The sequence below is a fragment of the Filicampus tigris genome, chromosome 14, assembly GCF_054856515.1.
Source record: "Filicampus tigris isolate MCC_2025a chromosome 14, RoL_Ftig_1.0, whole genome shotgun sequence".
NCBI classification, from domain to species: domain Eukaryota; kingdom Metazoa; phylum Chordata; class Actinopteri; order Syngnathiformes; family Syngnathidae; genus Filicampus; species Filicampus tigris.
In genome coordinates, this window is record NC_141230.1 from 19,230,661 (window position 1) to 19,253,775 (window position 23,115).

Genomic DNA, 23,115 nt, shown 5'->3' on the forward strand with positions numbered 1-23,115 from the left:
AAAAACACGGGCGCGGTAAATAATAGCCGCTTCTCGTCTTGACGTCTGTCATCCGGTTAGAAATGGATGGGGAAAATGACCAGCACTCTATCGGGCCCGGCTCCGGCTGTGTCAGCGAACGATGCAAAATAGACGATAATATCAGTGCCATGCTGAATGGCATTACTCCAAATGTAATGTCATTAAAAGGCTGGGTATTAGCCGCGCTGTCTGGAGATGGCGGTGTGGGCCTCCGCGCCGCTTGACTGACAACGCAGATTAAGTGCAGTGACAGGGCGCACAATAAAGTCATCAGAGAATGTGACATGTCAGTCAGTGAGGGGGTTTGACGGGATGAATTGTCACTCTCGCTGTCGCGGCCCATCCTCTCCCTTATCCGTGATGTCCCGTACGTCACCGTGGGAAAACGGGCGGCGGCGCTCAGACAATATTTATTCAGGTAGAGGGCACCCACTCGAGCTTCCCTCTCACTACATGTTTGTAAATCTACTGACAAGAAGAAGCAGAAGGAGGGCTGATGATAGCTGCTATGTGTGGGTGGGGTCTTACTTTCTTTTTTTTTTTTTTTTTTTTGTCAAGACAAATGGGGCCATTGTTGCCTGGTGTGCACAGTTGGAGCCTCCAAAATGGAACGTCCCAAACATTTGCTGGAAAATGGGATTCAAGCGTCAAACAAAATGTAGAGGTCAAGAGGCATTTCTTCAGCAACTTTTTACATCAAGAACTATCTTAAAAAAATACTTAAAGAGGAAGTCAATGTTCTATGCAGGCCCACTGGTTGAAACAAGGCAATATGATTAATATGAAATATGAGTTAAGCAGCAAAATCCACCTGTTTTTAGCCATCTCAGGGGGCGGCCATTTTGTCACTTCTGTCGACTGAAAATGACATCACAGTTGCTCGGGTAACGACCAATCACGGTTTACCTGTTTTCTGAATCTGAGCCGTGATTGGTCCTTATCTGAGCCCTGAGGGTGGGTGATGTCATTTTCCGGTGACAGAAGTGACAAAATGGCCGCCCCCGGAGATGGCTGAAAAACGGGTGGATTAACACTTATTCTACAAACGCAATATTTATCAGAATGCCTTGTTTCAACTAGTGGGCCTGCATAGAACATTCTTAAAAAATGTGCGGAGTTGACTTCCGCTTTGAGCGCTACCATCTTGTCCAACATTAACACAGTAACACTGTAGGCCTGAGTTTTCTTCCAAAACAAAAAAGGTTTTATTCCTAAAAATAACAGTTATTATTGTGAGCCACTTTAATTATGCTCTGTTTGACCTGCACACTTAAATGTAAGAATAAAAAAACAAACCCTAAAAGGATTCAATTAAAAATTTAATAAAATTTCAACACCAAAGGATTAAAGATTAAATGCAAATGTACTTCAAACTCAAGTTAGATTTGAAGTAGAAAAAACAAACAAACTGTTTTAGGTTTAAAAAGTAAAACAAAACAACAATAAAAAATAAAACAGGCTGCATACATAGTGACAAGCTTCATTCAAGTTTGGATGATATTTGAAGTTTTGAATGAATACATTGTATTTGTGTATAATTTAGTAATTCTTCAGTGTACGACTAAAGATATCTCTTGTACCACTAGTGATACCACACCAAGAGTGGCCGCATGACATCATAGGAACTGGTTTGGCTGCTAAGTACAACATGAGCGAGACAAATAAATTAATCATTTAGAGATAGATTAATTTGACCGAGGAAATGCTAAACTGTTATACGCTACACAATACTTATAGAAGACCACCAGGTAAAATTATTGCTTTACAAAAACCCTTCCAAAACTCCCCATAGGGATTCTTTACATCGCGAGAAGTTTTACTTTCATTTTTTGTTTAACGTTGGTTTACTTCTCTTGATACTTGACGGTTAATAATTTGATCTGCAATGTAATGAAATGCTTGATGATGGCCATAGTTTGAGTCTGGAGGTACTATGAATCCTTTTGTTTTGAAATGAGCAACTTTGGAAGTCAGCCAACAACACCATGGAATGAATGTGTTTGAACTTGAAGGTTTTATTTTCATACAAAATGCTCATTAATCTGTCTTAATGACTTTTTCTGGACCCATGCCTCCAAACAACACATTTTATCATTGCAAAAAAAACAACAAAAAAACAGCTCTGGGGTATTCAGTCTTTACATTTTCAAGACTACTAAGTTGTATATTCTAATTATGTAATAATTCATCCAGAAACCAACCTATTTATTCATTTATATAATCACACCATATATACACATCGACTAAAAGAGCATAGAGGTGAGAAAACGTACTTCTGAGTATACACTTTGGCCAAAAGATGGCAATGTTGCAGTACTGAATCTCAAATCACTTTTCTGCCGGTTATGCACACGCACACACGCGACCCTTTGCCGCTTTCTTCTTTCCACATCCCCAGAAATGTGCAATCCTCATCTGGTCACTGAAGATTTACCACCTTATAAGTGTTATTCTTATTTTGATTTGATTTCTTAACCAATGCAGCACGTTTGAAACTTAATGAGTCATTTTATGAACCGTTATCCAAGCTTCCATTTCATTTCTCTTCCGACTGAAGTTAGTTTCCCCATTTTTTAATTTTTTGCCACATTGCACCGAACAGTTTGTGTGATAATGCGAATCCCATTGAATAACTCTAGACGCTCCCCCTTGTAAGTCAGACCCTCTAACATGTTTGTACATTCCATAATTGGGTTGAGCAAGCTAATTATCCGAACTTTAAAGACAGTCCAAAAGTGTTTTAAATAGTGCTGTCAAACAATTAACATTTTTTAGCTAATTCATCGCAAAAATTTCCATAATTGATCGCGATTAATCGTATTTTTCAACTACAATTTTTTTGACCAAGCTTGAAACCGATATTTCCTTGAGTCAAATCTTGGAATTGATCTGGAAAAAAATCAAAGTATATTTTGATGCAAAGACTGTTCTAATAGCTTTCTTTGATCTTTGAATGCGATTCTTTTCCTGTAAAATTGTAAAACTGTTGCACCAAAGACGTACAACTATTACGGTATTTGAATTTGGCTTTGCAAAATGTGCAAATTATTTTTGATTTCTCCAATGAGCCGTCGAGCAACTTTTTAAAATAAAACTACGCAAAAGTCCGTCTTGACAGTGACTCTCTTGTCTTTTTCTTTTTTTTCCAAATATTTTTACAGTCACAAAAAAATATAAATATATATAGATAATAACAATGATACATATACTGTTTTTTTTGTTCATTTTTTTTTTTTTTTAAACCTGAATATGCAAATTAACAGTAACACATCTGTTCAATGAACGGGTACAAATACGTATTATGCATATTCACAATAAAAGTCCATCTTTGCGACAGTGACTCCTCTAAGTTTGGCTGCAAAGTGAGCAGAGGGAAGCTGCCACAATAAAATTGAGTGAACTGAGTTAATTTTTTTTAATGCGTTATAACATTTAAATTAATCTCCATAGTTAATGCTTTAACTTTGGCAGACCTATTTTTGAATTATACTGATAAACGCCCTGTTTGATGGCCTGCTAAATTGCTATAAAATTGATGTACTTGGCTGGTTCTACCTTAGTCAAATTTCAACTCTGATCAATTTTAGAATTTAAGAATTGACAAGAAAGTAGCAAAAGGGGGGGGGGGGGGGGATGACTTGACTTCAACATCAGAACCGGTTACACACATTTTGAGTGGCACTTGTTTGCTCGGCCGGTTTGGAAGTAGCAAGGAAAATAAAGCCTTGCCGTGGCCACTTTGCTGGTCTTTATTATTGGCTTATTGCCTTTAAGCTGTCACCACTCAGAGCATCGGGCCTCTCGGGGGGGGGATTGTCTTGTGGGATTCCACAGATCCGGGCTGGCTGGGACCACTCGGCTCCGTTGCGAAATGCGACTGTGTCATGTTGCATGCAGTGTGCGCCCATAGTGCTCATTTCCCGCACGTGACATTCAAAATACTCACGAGAGGTGTCACCGCTAATGCTGTCAGGCTTTTGTTCAAGTGCGTTTCGAACAATTCCGCCGCTCGCCCCGTTATTTAGACTTTTTTTAAATTTTTTTTTTTAATGAGTATCTTTGCTGTATAAGGCGCGTGGAAGAATGTGTTGTGCATGTTTCGATGCAGAAGGTCAGTACATAAAAGGAAGAAAAGAGCAGTCAAGTCTGAGCCAGGTTGCTTTTGTGCCTCGGGCAACTATTGTTTAGTGGTCATCGCATTGAAGTGAATGTGCGTGTGAATCTCAAATAGACTGTAAAGCGTAAATATTTGCACTTGTGAAATTTCACGTCGGATACGCACGAGCATTTTGGGACGGAATCGTGAGACACTTACAGCAAAAGGAAGCGTGTGCAAAAGAGGGAATGATTTTTTTTTTTTTTTCCCGCCGCCTAATCCCACTATTCCCTCCACCTCTCCTCTGCTATGCCAGTCACATTTTCTAATTAGCTTTCCCTGCGGAGGAAGAAGATGGATTATATTTTAATATCTGGGGCCTAAAATTAGTTTATATTCTAGCAAGTTAGCACTTCTTAGAAGTTGATTTAGTCTTGGAAGGCGTAGAAGCCGCCAGCTCGCAATTAATCATTTTCCCTCGGTCGTGTTCGCCGGGGAAAAAAAAAAAAAGAGGCTTTGCTTGTCACCGACTGGATCACAATAGGTAAACACCTAATTTACACTATTTAGAAATCACCTCTCTAGAATAGTACAACTCGTGACACGGGCTCCCTCGATTGTTCCGTCCTAACCGCCGTTATTAATTACAGAGCACTTTTAACAAAGCGACATTGTCTGACTAATCATTGACACGGAATGATTAAAGATGCACTTTGCCTTTTTTGAATGACTTTCTCTTGCTTTTTTTTTTTTTTTTTTTCTGTGCTCATTCATGAGCTACATGTCAGGAACACTCCCCCCCCCCACCACCACCTCTTCCCCCCGCCCCCGGTCACGAATTTGGCTGGCCACTATCCGCTTTCCGGCAACCTGAAATGCCTTCATGGGCTCATCCATCAAGGCGAAAGTGTTGAGGGAGCGCGCCGGCATTGCTGCTGCGCTGACGTCAAGCGCGCAAGGATTCACTTAAGAGCAAGACATTTTTGAACAAAACTTTTCCCACTTGTTTTTATAGCTACCCACGCAGATAGAGGGGCCTTCACGTTAGAATTTATGAATTTTATTAACTCATTCACTGACAGACATTTTCAGACCCTCTTTTACCCAAAAGTTTGAAAAAAAATTGAAAAAAATATAAATTCCCAGGATTGAATGGCCGGACTGTGAAAGGACGAGTAAATTCGTCAATGGCAGTGAATGAGTTAATGTTTCACGCAATGTGCAGTACACAGTTTTCATTTCCAGCAGGAGACTGAAAGTTGTGTGTTAACACAGACAAACAAACATGCCAAAATGCACCTCCAAAACTTCACATCCGGGCTTCTCGAATATGAATGTTAAACTAATTAAACGTAGGTTACTTTAACCAAGAGGAAATGCACATATAGGGGTGCTTGACTATAATCCCTGTGACTATAATAGCTGCGGTTGTTTATAAAGCGCTCGAAAGATAAAGTTGGGTTGATTTGAGTTGAGTCGACGGCAAACCAACATTGCCTCAATGACGTCATGACCATTCATCAACAATTGATTCTACACAATCAACCCAGTGCTTAAAAAGGAAGTCAACCCAACCACATTTTTTTTCAAGAATATGTTCCCAGCAGGCCCACTAGTTGAAACACGGCATTGGGATGAATTTTGCGTTTGTGGAATATAAATTAAGCAGCAAAAACCACCCCCATTTTTAGCCATCTCCAGGGGCGGCCATTTTGTCTTCTGTCGACTGAAAATACATTTATTTATTTATTTTATTTGATCTCATTTTAGAGGGGGTCCAACATACAAACTCAGACATAACAACACTACACATAGAACACATCTCTTGCCACAGTTACCCACCCCTCCCCCACCAATCACATACAAGCATAAAACTCCATACTATATGTCAACCCAAACAAAACTGAGCTGTATGCTAACATAAGTATGAATAAGTAAACGAAATCATACATGCACAAGACTGTAGCAACCAAACAGAACGGATACCTAAATACATATGCACCAATCATAACAAGCAATAAATAAGACAATATAATCAAATCAAAAATGTGATTAAATAGAGCCCTTTTGTTGGCTTAGAGACATAGTCGTAAGGGCGCTCGGTTCTCTCTTGAGGGACAGGAACAGACGCAAAGTGCAATGATATAGGTTGAAGTGTATGACTTAAATAAACAAATAGAGTTGGTGGATCTAATATATTCAGGCAAACTCATTCACATTCCAAAATGACATCACAACTGCTCTCGACGACCAATCGCGGCTGACCTGTTTTCTGAATCTGAGCCGTGATCGGTCGCTGTGAGCAGTTGTGATGTCATTTTCAGTCGACAGAAGACAAAATGGCCGCCCCCGGAGATGGCTAAAAACGAGTGGATTAACACTTACTCCACAAACGCAATATTGATCACAATGCCCTGTTTAGTGGGCTTGCATAGAACATATTCTCGAAGAAAAAAAAAAAATGTTTGCGTTGACTTCCACACTTTAACAATAAGTTAATTCCTCAACTATTGTCAAGTAGTAGACGAGAGACGGGACAAGCAAAAAGTTCAAATACGACCTGATGGCTGGTCCAAGAAGCGTCTCTCAGTTTCTTCTCAGGTGAGGTCATGAACAGAAAGTTATCATCTCCCTGGTGCATGGCTCTCACAATAACGTGATAAGAAAATATCACAGAGAAAGCAACAAGGTCTACTTATCTCCATTTTTTTTTTTTTCATTTTTCTTATTCTTACGTGAATACTGTTTCTGCGTTACAGACTTCGCATTAAGGTGAAAATTTTAAAAAGTTTCCAAAATTGGACATACGTCTTTTTTGTGTGTGTTTTTTTTCCCCCAAAGGCCGTCCCTAGTTGAGCCGAAAAGTTTCCGCGCCGCCGAGAAAAGCAATATCACTTTTGAGCGAAGCGCGCTTGACATCGGGCGACTTATTTAATGCCCCTCCTCATCAGGCGTCGCCGCCGCCCGGCGCGACGAGCCGGGCCTCCTAAGCCCGGACGCGACGGGCTTTGGAGTGCGGTCGCCGAACGGGAGGATCACGGAAGCTCCTCGCTTCCCAGGGAGATGAGCGACGCAGGCCAATTTCATATGCGGGGCTCGGCCCCAGGGTCTGAGTGGAGGTGGTCCGGCTCCGCCCAGTATCCTGGCTTCATTAATCAACCCGCCAAGGCTTAGCGGCAAAACCCCTCTCCGCCCTCTCGTAGGCAACCCCTCGGATTTACGCAGAGCCGGCGAAATGTCAGCCCAAATCTGAGTCTTGATGCAGATAATCATTTCAATAATATTTCTCCATTTGTGCCCCCGATACCGGGGGAATAAAGCTTTCCCACTGTCAGGTAGCATAAGACTACAGTTGGTGGGAATACTTGACTCGGTGCCAGATGGCTTAGCCATGCTTGCAGCATATGTTCAACAAGCAGTCCTGTGCCAAGCGTGCATTAGGTTTTTATTAATTTGAGGCAGGCGGGAATGCCGTACGTATATATTTACCTTATCCCCGCGCCTCCACGACACCCCCGATGCTCGGCGTCGAGCTATAGGAAATTAACACCATTAGAGCAATGTGTAAAAAAAAAAAAAAAAAAAAAATAATTTTTTTTTAAAAAAGGGAGCATTTCAACATCTTTTTGAAACGAGTCGGACGCAAAGGCGATCCCGGCGACGGGTGCCGCGACCCAAATGACCGTTCATCCCGACGAATATGCTCGGGTGCAAGACAAAAGAAACAGTGCTGCATGGGAGGGCAAATTTATTCATTACCGCTAAGTTGAACTTCCCTTTAACAGCCCGGCGCTCTGCAATCCGGGGAGTTCTCCTCTCAGTGACTTATGGTTGTGAAGGGGGGGGGGGGGGGGGAGGACGTGCGTGCGGCGGCAGCGTTGGCGGCGTGCTGAAAATGTCAATAGAAATAGTAAGTGTGAGAGGCAAGGCTTGCCTAATTAGTGCCCATTTAGATTTTATGACGGCTCTGAGATCTGCTCTTCCTGACAGAGAGCACTATAGTTGCATATTGTCCTAGCCTGAGGGAACCATAGGAAAATCCAGATTTATTGTACCTATCATACCAGCATATTTCATTTGCCATTATGAGATGCCATCTTGCAATGATGCCAGATTATTTATTACAGATTAAATCCATGGGATCTGGCTGCTTGAGGAACATTTCAAAGTACCATTGCTCTTCTTAACTTGTTCATTATCTGCCCCTCTGTGATCTAAATGCTCCCGTTTCCTTCTCGCCCGCATGAATAAATATGTTGCTGATTGGAGCGGGCCTAACTGTTTTTTTTTTTTGTTTTTTTTTTGGTTTCCTGATATTAGCCCCGCGATGCAACACGGCTCATCTTTACACCCGGCCTAGTTTAATTTCATAGCCGTACTCAAGCTCATAAGTTTCATAATTGCGGATTTTTATGTGGCAGAAAATCACAGGAGAAGTTGAGGATGAGAATTGCCCGGTCTCCAGATGCTTGACGGGTTTTATATATTTTATATATGGCCGAGTGTTTATTTACCATGTCCCTTAAACCCCAGGTTGTTGGCATTTATCCTGTTTACACATCAATATTAAATCCCCACAAAAAGCCTTGAGAGTTGCATTTAAGTCATTGTGCGGCTTGGTATTAAAATGTGCTCCATACTGTGAGGGGAGCTCGTCTGGGAATAGCTGGGCCCTGGACTCCCATTACCCAGCATAAAAGTGTCAGCCACTTTAATTACATTCATGCCTTCCCCAGTCCGTTTTACTGCAGCCGCAATCAGATTTCATGCACAGATCTCCTACCTTTTGTCTCAGCCGTTGTGACCTCGCCGGTGCTGAGATAAGGACTTCACTTTTTTTCCTCCCAAACTTGGGAGAGTTTCTAGAACAGGGCTGCCTCGAGATACAAGTGGCATGACTTGGGAGTTTTTCAAGACACAAGTTGTCGTTTGGACATTTCCAGAGGGTAAAAAAGATGTTAAATGCCGCTCTACGTTGTAGGTTTACTGTCAAAATAAACCTCAAACAAAGAGAATAACACGTGTATTTAAAACAAATGCAGAATTGGCAAAAATTGTAGTTAATACTAGCACATAATGTGAAATGCCATTGACTAGGGAGGTAACAATCGAAAATCGATTCCCCCCGATTAATCGCGCCAAACATCATTGTGTATTGCGTTTGTGGATGGCTGCAGAATCACAACCAATTTTGACATTTAATTTAATAAAATGTTTTGAATTTTTTTTTTTTATTGAATCGAAAATCGGGAACTGAAAATCGAATCGAATCGGGGCTTGAGTGGAAAAAAAAAAAATGAAGCTTTTTGTCGCCAAGCATATACTATTGGGAATGTATGTCAGCACCATAGTCGTCCAAGAATGGTTGCCAGGCTGGGAAATTTCTGTACTACCATGTACAGATTCCTTTGTTGCGCTGTTTGAAGCAACTGATATTTGAACACAACAGTGGAGCAACATGTGTAGACAGATAATATAAAAATACTCACAGGCTTATATTCTTTATCATCTGCAAAGAACGACTAATATTACTGCCGCACTGAGGAGCTAAGACCGTTTCCATGTACAGTATGTCCCTGTCTATATTGTACTGCCCCCAGGTGGCTTGGACCAGAAGCGGCATTGAACTGAAGCAAAAACTGCTGAATGTCTTTACATTACATGTGTCATTACTAAATGTTTTTATAAAGTTTGCTATTATAGCGTGCTATTTTCCCTCATTAACTCATTCACTGCCAAAAACATTTTTTATATATACCTTTTCACAATCCAGCCATTCAATCCCAGAAATGTATTTATATATTTTTTCTATTATTTATTTATTTTTATTTTTTCAAACGTTAGGGTAAAAGAGTGTCTGAAAATGTCCGGCCGTTAATGAGCTAAAAGAAGGCACCGCTTTAAGAGTAGTTGGTCTAGTTCTCAAACTGGCCATGGATTGTCTGGTGGTCAATTTTTCAGTGAGGCTCAGCGATTTGATTTGATTTTTTTTTTTTTTTTCTAAACTACGATATCCATTGAATATGCATGGCTGCATCCGAAGAAAATAGGACTCAAGAAAGGGAGGGGCTCAGGGTGAGCTTCCACCGGTCAGACTGTTAGTGAGCGCCGAAGAGGCAGTGTCACTTACTGTTTCACGGGGAAGCTTCCTGACCTTCTAGGAGGCAAAGCAAGATCCCCCTCTTGTTTATACTCCGCCATGGATCAGTGCGTGGAATATGTCTACATCCTCTCAGCCAATTTCACACAAAGGAGGCGCAGTGTGGGCGGCGGACACAAGCCGTTTCCCCCGCAAGACGAGGCCCATCCCTCACTCGTGTCCTCTTGTCTGCCGAGCCAGACAGACAGAGACAGTCTAATGCTCCACTGGGCCACACAACTACTACGCGCCTTTCCTGTGGGCCCGCGTGCTGAGACCATAGTCTGACTGCCGGTTCTTATCCGGGATCAAGGATTGATCAGTTTATTAAGACCACGCCCCCCCTCCCTTTTTTTTTTTTTTTTTTTTTTTTTTTTTATGGCTTGTGTTTAAAAGCCAATGTGAGAAGCCACAACGTGGTCTCATTGTGCAAAAAGGTGAAGCTAAGAAGCCACTCGCACAACCCCATAGAGTGGTACCTTGACTTACAAGTGCCTCAACTAGAGAGTATCTCAAGGTACGAGCCGTCGCTTGTAGTCGTCGTTTTTCGATGCATCGTTCGGCGGATTAAAAAGATTTTGAATCGATTCATAGGTATCATTCATCGATACTTAAAGTTTAACGAACAAAACTCAAAGCACGCGCAAGCGATTACCTGCGTTTGTACGTCAGATGTCTGCGCTAGGCTAAGCTAATACGTCACGAGATGGCGGAACAAGCAAAACCTCATACAAGTCAAAGTGTGAAATATACATTTTTGCTCTTCCTTGAGTTTTTTGTTTTAAAAAAGGTAGCAGTGTTCTTACATGGACTATAAAATGTAAGCCAATGTATTGATGCATCGGAATCGCAATCGAATCGAATCGTAGGCCTCTGAATCGGAATTAAATCGAATCGTGGGCCTCTAAATCAGAATCGGATCGAATCTTGAGGTTCCAAAGATTCCCACCCCTAACTAATATGTTTTTAAATTACAACAATCATGGACAGTGCGTTACTATTCTCCCGGTATTTGATAAACGACTTATTGACATAATTCAATTGAACAGTTTTTGCCACATTTTGCTTCCATTGTGCTGCTCCTTATGCTGTGCGCACATTGGCCACCTGGAGACAGAACAATGCAAACAAATTGATAAACACGGAGACGTCTCAGCTCCTCGGAAAGCCGCAATAACACAAGTGGTTCTTTGCTGAGGATAAAGAATATGTTTCCTGAGTATTGGATACTTTGCTTGAATGTGATGCTACCACTCGTTTACAAAGCTAAGCTAGGTTTATAAGTACAGTAACATCGATGCTAGTGTCGTTAACCCGTCAATGGGGCTTTGCATTTTGTGTTAGCATTAAGCTAGCAGACTTTCCAAAGGGAATGTTATGTACTTGTTTTAACTTTAACCGCTAGCGGAAATAAGCTTCTTTTTTTAGAAGAAGAACTGCTTGTTGTGAAGCGAGTTGATTTGATTTCAATGCTACCGTATTTTTTTCCCCTATTGTCAGCATATGATCAAATTATGCCGAACAGCCGAGTAGCGCGCATCCAACTAATTGCGTTGGAGTCCATTCTAAGACACTGCCATGTTTAGACGAGGGAGTCATTTGAACACAGCGCCGCTCATGATACGGGCACAAACTTATCAATGGGCTCGCGTCACCATGGAAACGCTGTAAATACAATAGCCGGAGCAGCTTCGAAAGCAGGGGTAATTAATAACCCAATTACAGGCTAGCGATAGAAAGCCGGACAGAGCCGTGCGCTTTCTGCGTTCTTTGATAAAGGAGAATTTCATGCAAACAGTTGTACTTCTACCGGGTCAGCTAAACCGAGGCTATCTGGGCCATCTCTGTTTAAAGAGGGAGAGAAAAAAAAAAAAAAAAAAAGGCCTGTGAACAGAATTGATGGCCCATTTCATTATGTAATTGCCTCTTTAACTTCCCTGTCCTGAGCAATCGCTCTTTAAACTCCAGCTCGAGGTAACGTATGCAGAGATATGAGGCCAGTCTCCCGACACATCATCGGTAAATAGACGGAATCCTTGCGTCACCTTTAAGCCAAGCCGGAAAGTGTCATCTTAAAACCGCCGAACGAACAAAGCCCGGCTTGGAAGATGAGCTCGGCGGCAAAAGACGGAGCCGAGCGGAATCCTCCAGGATATCAAAAGTCCGATCCAGAGGCGGTACAAGGCTCCGCTCGGCCTTTAAGCCGCCACCCTCGGCGTCGGGGTACAAGGAGCACAAAGCTAGATATGATTACCTGCCGACAACAGAGCGATGCATCCCGCCCTCCGACCCCTGAACCCAAAAAGGTATCCCCGACGTCCAATCAAAGTAAACACCGCGCCCCTGTTCAGAGCCTCTGAAGTGGCTGGAGGTGAGAACACAACACGAGTGACCCGCTTCCCTTTCATTTCCCTCCTCATAAAGATCCCCTCAAATGAAAAAAAAATAAATAAATAAATAAAGCAAAGCAACACACAAAGCAGGAGTGGGGAAGGCGGTACTCTTGATTGAAGGGTCAGCAGAAGGATCACTGCGAGAAGGTCACCCGAGAGCCCAAATTCACATCCCATAATTGAGTAACAGGGGGTCGCTGATTACAAGGCGAGCGACACCGAGGACTATAGGACAGTGGTTGGAGTTGCGCTCACCTCGCGGGGGGAAAAAAATAAAAAAATAAATAAAAGACAAAAAAGAAAGAAGAAAAAAAAAAAAAAAAGCACGGACAAAGCGGCAAAGAGGGTTGCGGAAAGGCAGACGGAATATTGGATGGCCTCACACCACTGCGAGAATGAGGACTTAATTAAGTGAACAGTCGGATGCGGCGGCAAGCACTATATCAGAGAGACAGAGAGTGATAATTCCCTTTATGTAATTAGATCAATTGGGCATGAAGTGAAGAGGCTTGATCCAAGAGCAGTGTGCCGCTCGAGTGGGATCACCCTGTGAGCTTTGATTACCTTTTTGATTGGGAATGCAAAATGAGACCGGACCGACAATTTTCCAATTACCGCATTCCTGGATTGTTGGCTGTTCTTAACACTTTTTTTTTTTTTTGGACTGTGATGATTTTACTTTTGAAAAAAAAAAAATAAAAAAATACTTGACCTTAATATGCACCATAAATATTGTTTTATAGCAAAGCCGCGCACCAAATTCAAATCATTAGCGGTAATTAACGGCTTCCCTGATGAGTCGCAAGAGTGCTTTATGTCCACTTATTTGGCCGATAAATCGACACCAAAAGACTCGTTCTGCGTTATTCAAGGATGTGGATTCGGAGCTCAATGAGATCCCTTTGGAGTTGACCGTTGAGCAGTGAAAGATGCATGACGCCATCGAGTCTATTCTTATGAAAATTGAGTAGGAGTTTACTTTTAACGATTGTCACAAAAACACACTAGAACGGTTCCACAAGCCTGAATTTTGAAGGGACAAAGATGCCACAAAGTGAATTTATTTACGGCCGGGTAGAGACAATCGGGCTGTTTTTGCCCCTTCGCGACCAAGGACATCAAACGCTCGACAATCAAATCGTCCTGTAAGATTATCTTTTTATCTGAGGTGTGTACTAGAAATAAGTCAGAAAAAGTGGCCTAAAAGTGCCTTTTTAGATTTGGACCAAAGAATTATAAACGCAACCGGCGCACGCTTAACTGGATAAAAGGGAATGAATCAGGGTTAGCCTCATATTGCTAGCTACGGCGCTAGCCTACCTTAGTAGATTCAGACCCAGCTGCAACCGGACCACGGAACGGTGACACGGAGAAAGGGAAGCAATACAAAGCGAAGCTTGGTCGCTAACGTATTGAATCCCAGAACGCGCGGAAAATGAAAATGACAAAAAATAAAATAAAATGACGAAAATAAGTATTAAAAATCCACTCGTTTTTGGCTAGCTCTGGGGGCGGCCATTTTGTCTTCTGTCGAGTTGAAAATGACATCGCAACTGCTCACAACGACCAATCACGGCTGACCCGTTTTCTGAATCTGAGCCGTGATCGGTCGTTGTGAGCAGTCGCGATGTCATTTTCAACTCGACAGAAGACAAAATGGCCGCCCCCAGAGCTAGCCAAAAACGAGTGGATTTTTAATATGAATCAGAATGCCCTGTTTCAAGTAGTGGGCTTGCATAGAACATATTCTTGAAAAAAAACAAAAAAAATGTTCACGTTGACTTCCCCCCCATTAAAGAGTGCCCTCTGCCACCCGTTTCTTCTCTGCCCTACCCTGTTTTTATGGCGTTCGTTTGTCCTTCTACACTGCGCAGTGAGTCAAAGAGTCACATAGTTGGTGGCTCTTACTTGGGCCCAAACAGGACCCGCACCTTCTGTCACAGCCTCCAGCCCCGGGCCCGACGGCAACCTGCTGCCAGGCCTACGAGCATTGCCAGTTGTGCTTTTTAATTGGCCATCTGGGGGAAGCGGGATCTAGTGGCTGGATATTAATCAGTAAATTAACCCAGCCATAATACAGCTCCCTCCCAGCGGAGGCTCGGCAGATGCGGGCGGAGAAGGCGAGCGCCGGATCGCGGCGGGGAGATGAACCGTGCGCTCAAGAGGCTGAAAAAGGCGAACGGGCTCCCGAATGGACCGCCTGGTGATTGAACATTTCCCTCCGTGTCCTTTTTTTTTTTTTTTTTTGGCGCCGCCGCGCTCGGCTGTGTGCGGCGCCGATGACCCCCAATTTGTCTGACAATCACATGGAGGATTATCTGCAGCATGTCAGTGCAGATGTCACAGGTTCCCCACATTCCGAGTTGAGGCTTTGCTTTTCCTGTCCAAACTGGCAAATGTACCGAAATTGTCAATGATTGGAGGACGAGCGCTCCGGCAAAAGTTCAGGGGGAGGTTACTTCCGCGCTGAGAGAACTGCATGCGTGGCGTGTGTGCCGGCGTGATTATCATCTGCGTGTGTGTGACTGACTGCAATTGCTGGCGGTCCCCAGAGTTAACCAATTAAAAGGCTAATGAATATATAACAGATTATTAGTATAATTAAACTAAATTATCATAATGGGCTGTTTGCAGTTGAGTGTGAGGATAGGAAGCGAATCTAGAAGGACTAGACCAGAAAATTAAAAAAAAAACAAATAAAAATCTTTTGTAAGACAATCTTAATTTGATTAAAAAAATTAAAAAAAAAAAGTCTACTACTACTTTGAGCTGCTCGATCATGAAAAAAAAAATAGTAATCACGATAATTTCGGTGATAATTGAAATCACGATTATTCAAACGATCATTCATTTTTAGGTACAAAACAAGAAAATGTTTAAATGTGAACATTAAAGACAAATAAGTTTCTTTGAAATACTATAATTATGTAACTTCCTTTTGGATCAAACAAAATGTATAAAATGAGTCATGAAATTAAAAAAAAAAAAAGTGCAAAATTAATCGGGGTTTTTTTACAATTATGCCAATTTTGTAATCGTGGAGTTTAATAATTGTAATTGTAATCGAATTTTCCTTAATTGCGCAGCCCTACCACGCCTATATAAAAAGTTTGAGAAACCCCTTCTCCAATAATACAATTTTGTGTTTTCCTTGCTGCTAATAACGGCGCAGTTTGTTTTGATGAAGTTAAATTCATTGATAATGTTTTTGCGGCCGCTCTGTCCAGTCAAATCTCCAGCAGATCAAGGTGATTCATCACACTGATGGAAAAACGTGCCGTAAATGTGACGTTGTCATGAAGTCTTGCTCATTCATTTGCAACATTGCCCAGATTGGTGCGCATGTCTCGCTTGGCACGCGTCGACTGCATTAGGCCGATGTCGTACGGAGCACTGAGTTGTTCAAAAACTGCTCAGCAATGGAGGAAATGCTTGGAATCTCCGATTTCGAAAGGAAATTTCAGCAACAACAGACATAGGCTATTTTATTTATTTTTTTGCCTAATGTGTCTGTTTGAGGTTTACTGGCATCCGTGGTAAACCACAGGCCAAAACGTAGTGTACCTTAGATTTTTTTTTGGGGGTGGCCCTTTACCCCAGGCCCGTCAAGGATACCATGTTAGCCTTAGCATGACTTTAATATGGAGAAAGAAAACTGACCAAGTTGGGCCAACCGGATTTAAGCTCCTGATGTTACTCACTCAGCTCCGCCCCTTAAAGGTCCTTTTTCATGGTTCAAACATTGGCACTTATTTTGTAGTTCTGGACTTAAAGATTATGTCTGCAAAAAAAATTACCACCAAACGGACTAATTAGAAATTAGGCTTTATAATTTTGTACATTTCCTCGCTCACTGCTCAAATTCGGCGTAATGAATCACTTTTGGCGAAGGGCTGTGCCAGGGGCAATTAGAGATTGCTCGAAAATGGATTGATAGAACTGAAAATGAATGCCTGTTTCACTTTCCTGAGCAAAAAATACACAACGAGTTTGTTGTTGAAAAGTGGACCATATTGACTCGATTTGGATATTTTGCATTCCATGCATGTCAGTTGTATTGTCAAAATTTGCCGATCGATCAATCACGTCATTGATCGGATCCACAAAACAAGACATTACAGCAAACACAATCTCGTTAATTTCAGGGATGTTTTCTGATTTCTCAGCAGTCAATATTTTTTTCAATTTCTTCCCAATATTTTGAAATAATTTTGATTTTTTTGGGGGGGTTTCACGTACAACTTCTATAAATGGTTAAAGGTAAAAACAGTTGAAGTCGAAAAACAGAGGAAGTCAACCCAAACATATTTTTTTCAAGAATATATTCTAGGCAAGCCCATTAGTTGAAACAGGGCATTCTGATAAATATTGCGTTTGTGGAGTAAGAGTTAATCCACTCGTTTTTAGCCTTCTCAGGGGGCGGCCATTTTGTCACTTCTGTCAACTGAAAATGACATCACAAGGTAACGACCAATCACGGCTGACCTGTTTTCTGAACCTCAGCTGTGATTGGTCGTTACCTGAGCCCTGGGTAGTTGTGATGTCATTTTCAGTCGATAGAAGTAACAAAATGGCCGCCCCTTGAGATGGCTAAAAAGGGGTGGATTTTGCTGCTTAACTCATATATTATAATATTAATAGAATTTTATTTTATTATGTTTTAAAATAATACAGTGCTAGACAAAAAAAAAAAGTGTTTTTGGGGGGGCTGGAATGGATTAATGTCATTTCATTTCATTTCAATGGGCAAAAACGTATGTAGGAGCTTGGTCCTGGAACTAATTGAAGTCAAGGTACCCCTGGATCAAGTTGAGATGCTACAGGCTCCAAATTGAAAACTTACCCAAAAAAAACAAAAAAAAACGGCGTGGATGTCGTAATACATCACAGGGAAGCAATGTCAACCACTGACCCACTCTCCCACTTACGTATTCACGCATAGCAAACACAAAGCCTCCAAACGCATGCGGCTTGCGTCTACGTGACCCCGCCGAGGGCTTTTATGCCGTGATGTCATCACGCCCCATTGTCATAAATGTACCTCCGCACTTCTCCGCCGGCCTATCGATAAATTTCCGCGGGGGCGGGCGGGCGGGGTCAACCTCGCTCGCACGGTCCCTCTCCTCTACTGTGCTTTTTTTGACGGACGTGGAATAATTGTCACGCAACGAGTCGAATGTTTCCTTTTCTAATTTTAAGGGTCAACAGCATTTTAATACCATTTATAAGCGCACGCGCGCAAGTGTGTGTTTTTTTATGATGCATGTACAAGCTGCTTTTGATAGCTTAACCAGCCAAGCATGGTTAAAGAGAGGAACCGCTGCAGCTGCTTCCAGGGCCCACTTAATTTAGTCCCCTGACCCCGGTTCACCCGAGTCTGCATGGAAATCATAATGCAATTCAAGTGTGAAGAAAAAATGATGTAGTGTGTATTTACCCCAAATATTTATGCAGGGGCCTCCTAGCGGTCATGCTCGCTTCCTAATACTGGGAAAGTGATGCCTTGTAACACGGGCTCCCTCCGCCGGGTTGGCGCTACGTTGCCGCGGGCCATTGTTTCGCCGCATTATCATTTTCATTGGATTCCATACCGGGCGCCGTTTCCAAGTGTTTACAATGCCTGCCTCATACGATGTCGGACAGGCTTGACGGAGGCGTTTTTGGGTAATGAAAGATTTCCGCTGGAAATGTTGGCTTTATCGACCGCAGCGGTGAATTATTTAATCAAGAGACATGCGTGTGCGGTTTTTATTGAGCACCCTATTGGAAAATATATGTTCCACCTGCAGCAAAAAAAAAAAAAAAAAGACTTTTGGATGGTGCGCTACAAAAGACATGACACCTTTCAATAAATGTGTGCGATCTGGAAGTGATTTTTATCCCCCTTCTCCTTTTTTTTTTTTTTTTTTATGCTCTTGTGTCCTCTCAAGGTTGCAGTTCACTGAAGCTGACAGCTGCTGCGGGGTTCAACAATGCGGCCATTGTTTAACGTCTCTACTATCTGCTGACCTGATGATGCCACGCACTACCTGAGGGATGAAAAGCTAAGTCAAGAGACACACTTTGATGGCAGGGAAAATTCTCGCTTAGCACTGGAAAATTGTTTTTTTAAGTCCAGCGCTCACATTCCGCACAAGTTTGGCCGGAGCTATTAGCATGCTAACGAGTGTCGCGGGTGAGCGACACTTCCAAATTTAAACAAGTAAATACTGAGAGTGCTCAACACGTTGAGTAGACTGCCACCCAATGTGAGATTTAGGCTACAACTGCCCTCAGTTAACAGTATTGGTAATTATCAAAATCGTTTTTTTGTTTTTTTTTAACGTAATGCTGACTGTTAATACAACAGTGTGTAAAAGCTCTTTTTTTCAGCAGGAAAATGAACCCTTCTTTCTTTTTTTTTTTTAGGGAGGTCCAAACCCCGTTTTTTGTGGAAAATTTACATTTTCAGGTTCATCACAATTTTTTAACTCATTCACTGCCAGACATTTTCAGACCCTCTTTTACCCTAAATGTTTGAAAAAATAGAAAAAAATATAAATAGGTTCCTGGGATTGAATGGCTGCGCTGTGAAATGACAAATAAATACTGTTCATGGCAGTGAATGAGTTAATGAATTTTTTTGCTTTACAAAAAAAAATTAAAAAATCGCCAATCCATTTTCAGTGGGCGTGAATTGTACACGGGCATTAGCATTAGCACTGGCCCAGTCGCTATATGCCTCTAATTGTGGGGTTCCACTGTATAGTTTTAAATTGTAATATCACCATTCACCACCGGATGGCAGACACATCTTATACTGCCCTGCACTACATGAGTAGGCCGAATACTTTTTGGTGCATTTGAAATGACACGCAGGACAAATATAGTACCTGTGTAATGTTAACAACAAATGCACAAAATGACTTCTTGCACTTCATGTTGGTTTGCTGTTCAACAGTTTTGTGCTGTCCTTGAATTGTCATTTTCTTTTATGCACAAAAGCCCATTGAACTGGAAAAAGAGAATCACAGTATGTGGTTATTTTCCGATTCTTAACACAATTTGTATTTGAACTTGGCTCTTTTAGACATGTATCGAGAAATGTATTATGAAGAATGAAATACCGTATATTAAGATACATTGCTTTAATAAAAAAAAAAAAAAAACAGACATATTATGTCCATATTTAAAATGGCACTTTTTTCTCGCATCTGGCTAAGAAGTAGCCAGGGGTTGCGCTGCAGCAAAAATGACGGCCCCACACCACCATTTAAGTTACCCATCCCCGATGTAGGAAATTGCATACACGCAAACGCGGCACCATTTGACGCATTCAACCTTTTTTTTTTTTTTTTTTCCATCAAACATTTTTATGATCGCGAGAAGCCAAAATCCAAATCGCATTTCAATTCATTGTGATTACGATGAACTCCTCTTGGGCAACAGCGCGCTCTGTGGGGTGCTTCCGTCCCTCGTACTGCACTGAACTGCGCTGTCCTTTTGCCTAGCAATCCAAGAAGCCCATTAGGCGAGTGTAGCCGTGTAAAGTCACGGCGAGAGAGAGAGAGAGAGAAAGGGTGTCTCATCAGAGCTGATAACAGGCTATCTGGTCAAGTCATTAGCTCTGCTCTTATTGAATTCCAGCCAAATAGACCAAATGAAGCTAAATAAAGCCTGAGACGGCGAGGAGCCCGCAGCCCCATTAATGCGCTGCCACTTGAAGCCTCCTCCCGCTCGCCGTCCTCCTCGCCAAGCCCCGAGACGCGCGCTTGCCTTCCTCGCCTTTTTGCCGCCTTTCTCCCCGGCCGCACTTCTCCTTCCTCCTTCCCTCCGCCGCTCTCCTCTCCTCTGTCACTCGCAGGTCATCCCTTCTTACGTCTCTCTCCTCCCCGTCTGGGGGCCCTAATGGCGAGCATGTACAGCAGTTGTGACACCCTCGCATCTGCTGGCAGAGAGGCTCTCTGCCTCACCACACAGCCTGCTAATGAGATCGAACCCCCAACGCCCGACACCTACCCCCCCCCCCCCCCCCCACCACCCATTTAATTAATACCATAAGAATTTTAATTCTGACTGAATCAATTTAATGTGATGTGATTTTTGTCAGCTCTATTCCCCGAGTAGGGGGGGGGAGAAAAAAAAAAAAAAGAAAAAAAAAAACTGAGCAGGCCCTGATGCTTATTACATACATCATTTCACGGGCCCTGCATTCCCTGCTGACTTAAACAAATTCTAATTAAGACTAATTAAAGCATCATTTATGAAAACGCTTGTGATAGTTATGCAAACATTCTGGGTGGGTATGCTCTGCATGATAATTACCCCCCGGTTTAAATTAAGACCTGCTCCCTGGCAATTATGCAAGCCACACACCAGCGCCTCGTGGAGGCGGGGGGGGGCGGTTGAAGAAATGTTCTATATTCCTGCCATCATAGCAGACCTGGCTCCCGAACGATCACTTCACAATGTTTTTTTTTTTTCTTTCTTTTTCAGAAGCAACACAAAAGAGTGTTCTTATGCAGACAGGTGCTGCAAATGGAGCCTCTGTAGTGTTGGGCGTCAGTTACACGGGGGTTAAAGTGATGATCACAAAGCACAGCGGTGACTGCAAAAGGGGCGCTTTGGCGCTTCGTTTTTGTCACCTAAACGCTGCTCGGGGTTGGGCATATTATTTGGAGATCATTTTTTTTCTGATGAGTTCATACGGGAGGACTCAGAGGAGTACGGCGGTGCCTTGATTTGCGAGTTCACGACCTTGATTGGAATTAAATTTCCTTTTTTTTTTCCCCACTCTGTTTTTAACTCATTCTTTACAGTTGAGATCCCAATATCGCCAGCCGTTTGTTTTACTGATTATTGATCTGCAAAGATATAAACACCAATGCTTTTTCGTTTTTGTAGTAATCAGCAGTAGAATATACTGTAGGTTGGTTTAACCCAAAACACCCCTTTCTGACCAAAAAGCAGCAAAAATGAGCTTTTTGTTAAAAAAAAAAAAAAGTCAAGCAGAAACAGTGAATTTGACCTTAATATTATTTTGCTTCTGTTAACACCTGAAATTATGAAATAACAAAGACAAGACTGAAAAAGGGCTTTTCATAGCAAAATTTACAGAAAGACAGTTAGCCACATTAGCCCATTAGCATTAGAAGCTGTTCACGGCACTTATAAGGGCATGTCGTTTGCTATTTGCACACTGTAGAGTCACTTAATGTTGTAACGATTGTTGCTCCTTGCTAAGTTACTATGGAAGGTTTTTTTGGGGGGCCATGAGATGGAGTTATTTTGTTAATGAATGTCAGTATTTTCGAGCAGCATATCTTGCAGCGATGCGGCATTATTTATATAGCGCATTTCATACACAAGTACAACATTTCAAAGCAGTGTCAACTGAACATCTTTTGTTCATCGACGAAAAAGCCCAAAACAAATCTCGATTATTCCCTATTTTAACTTGAACCGCCCCGAAATATAAATGCGTGAAAAACTTGGGCACTGCTCATTGCATTCATCTTTCATCCGATGTAAATTATTTGTAGAGCTTTAGAAGTATAATGGCAAACACGCGCCGCCTGTATACGAGGGATAATAAGTAATCATTCATTTAGATGCTTTTAATAAACTCGCCTGTGCTCAGATGGCTCCATGTGGAGGTGTTGTTTGTGAGTTGACACAACACTTGTCACTTCTGTCGTGTTTGTTTGCTTTTGCTTTCCGTCTTCCATTTTGGCAACGCCGTCGCCTTATTGCGTTTTTTTTTTTTTTTTTTTTTTTTTTTTTTTTTACTTCATGAGAGGCAGCTGGTTCAATAAGACGGAAGGGAGCAGAGAGAGGAGGAAAAAAAAAAAAAAAGAAGCCGGTCCTATTCCCGAATCGGTTGCGGGGAAGTGGAGCGGCAGGGCGCAGACCCCACTTCCACCCGCGTCCTGTTTTACGTGCGCCGCAGGTTCCCCGTACATGCAGATGGCACAGCACTCCCAGATATCATTTGAGGTAATCTAATCCTTCCACTGCTCCCTCTAGAAAGGAGGAGTATTAGCGGCCATATGTCAACCAGATTTGTCAGATTATTCATTACAATTAATTGCTGTTCTACTTAAGGCCTCTAAGGCTGTGAATTGCTCCAAAATCTATGGCAAACACAAAAATTATGAGTAAAAGACTTTGGCCCTGTCATTCAAATTTCAGGCTGACCTTTAGCGGAGCCTGGCTTTTCAGAGGAAGTGCAGGAGAGAGAGCCTTTCTAATTGGTGTTCCTTCACTCCATTTTTTTTTTTTTTTTTTTTAATTTTCCATCTGCAGGTAGAACGTCTGCCTGTATTGACAGGGAATACAGGAAAAGACTGCGGCGCCGAGTTATTACGCCCACTGCCCGGCAAAGTCCACTCTTCCGAGCTTCACCCGCAGCACGGACTCCGCTAAATATACTCGTTTGTCGGTTGTATTCAAATGAGAAAATTGCTTCTCTCATCGTCGCGCCATAA

At 42.2% G+C, this 23,115-nt stretch overlaps 1 long non-coding RNA gene across 3 annotated transcripts in view; it reads left to right on the forward strand.

Annotated features, from left to right (window-relative positions):
- The window catches only part of LOC147136702 (uncharacterized), a 48,159-nt gene extending 25,792 nt beyond the window's left edge, over positions 1-22,367 (forward strand). For all 3 annotated transcript variants that reach the window (XR_015089734.1, XR_015089735.1, XR_015089736.1), the window contains one exon: positions 18,580-22,367. This is a non-coding gene — a long non-coding RNA (uncharacterized LOC147136702). The remainder of the gene's footprint in view (positions 1-18,579) is intronic.
- Positions 22,368-23,115: the final 748 nt, after the last annotated feature.